This window comes from Corylus avellana, chromosome ca10 (assembly GCF_901000735.1).
Source record: "Corylus avellana chromosome ca10, CavTom2PMs-1.0".
Lineage (NCBI taxonomy): Eukaryota > Viridiplantae > Streptophyta > Magnoliopsida > Fagales > Betulaceae > Corylus > Corylus avellana.
Window position 1 is genome coordinate 16,500,029 of NC_081550.1, and position 1,699 is coordinate 16,501,727.

The following is a 1,699-nucleotide window of genomic DNA, read 5'->3' on the forward strand; positions in this document are numbered from 1 at the left end:
CACTATTTTTCCTTAAAATAGTTTCAAATGAGAGATAATGAAAATTTTTTAATGAAAAAAATGATTGCCACATCATTTGAAAAGTATTTTGAGAAGAATCCCTTGGAATGTCTAGCATTATCTTATGTTTATATATTATAGTACGTCAATTTGAATACCTTCTTTTATTTCTAAAACTTATTTTAAAACTTTTGGCTTTAAGAAAAATTCAAACCAACAAATAAATATCATATATATATATATATATATATATATATATATATATATATATATATATATATATTGAGAAAATTGAATTCATTGATTAATTCGAACCTTGCTCAAAAAGTACCAATTCCTGAATACATAGTGGAAAATCTTCCAACCATACCACCTCCTGGCCTATTGAAAGAGCCAGTTTTGCAAGACTATGTGCCACCCCATTTCCTGCACGATAGACATGATGAATCTGCCACTACAAACATTGCCCAAGCCTTTGTTTTGCATCTTGTAAAATGTGGCCATAGCTTCCTAGCCATGGTTCGTCCATTTTGAAAATATTGATGACCGCCAACTCATCCCCCTCTAACACCACTCGCCTCAAACCCAGCCTCTGAGAAACCTCCGCCGCTTGCCACGCTGCTAAAGCCTCAGCAGTGCCTGGGTCTGTGACATTCTCCTTAACCGCACTCATTGACGCCACCAAAATACCCTCACTTTTCCTTATTGCAATTCCAATCTCCATTGGTCTATGTGCCCCATCCAGGGATGCATCCCAATTCAGCTTAAGAAAACCTTCGACTGGTTTTTGCCACATATTGTTTTCATGCAGCGTTCGTGGAAGATGTCCCCTGATCCTCCCAGCTTCTGCTTCGTCGAATACGTACATTTGTTCCTTGGCTTGGCGGATCACCTCTGCAGGTGCTGTCAGCTAAATATCATACTTAAGAAAACTTTCAAAGGACTTTTTTTTTTTTTCGTCATCGCAAACTATCAGTCTAATGAGTTTAATTTCTTGAAACTAAATAATTTGACCGTAATTGAGTTATTAATTAGAGAGCATTGACTAACCTTTGTAGTATAATTGAGGCCGTACTTTATATTTGAGATTTTTTTTTTTTTTAATATTTTTCTTCTTCTTTCTCTCTTTAAAGTCTGAATATCTTTTGTATTGAATTATTTCCCTTAATTAGAGAGTGTCGACTATCATTTTTACCATAATTTGGGCATTTCTTTCTATTTGTGTTCATTTCTCCCTAAGTCTCAATATTTTGCGCTTTAAATTCTTTCTTCTTTCAATTGGCAACAAAAAAATTTTGTTATCATAATTGGGTCTTAATTAGAGATATTAAATAATCTTTTTTCCATAATTAAAACCTTAAACCATTTTGTATAGAAGATGTCTTAATTGTATTTGTGACAGAAATTTCTTCCAAATTGGTATGGAGGAAATATCCTCCAACTCATATAAAATTGTGCCAAGTGTCTATAAATATTTAAAATACACATTAAATTTTGGACAAAGTTTTCCTCCAAACTGGGTTGGAGGAATTTCTTTCAATCTAATCTATAAAAGTGACACGTGTCCCATGAACATGTGAGATGCATATGTTTTTTTAATAGAAGGGACAAAGTTGGAATAAATTTTATAAAAAATTCATGTGCATCTCACATGTTATTAAAAAAAGAGACACATGTCACTTTTATAGAGTAAGTTGAA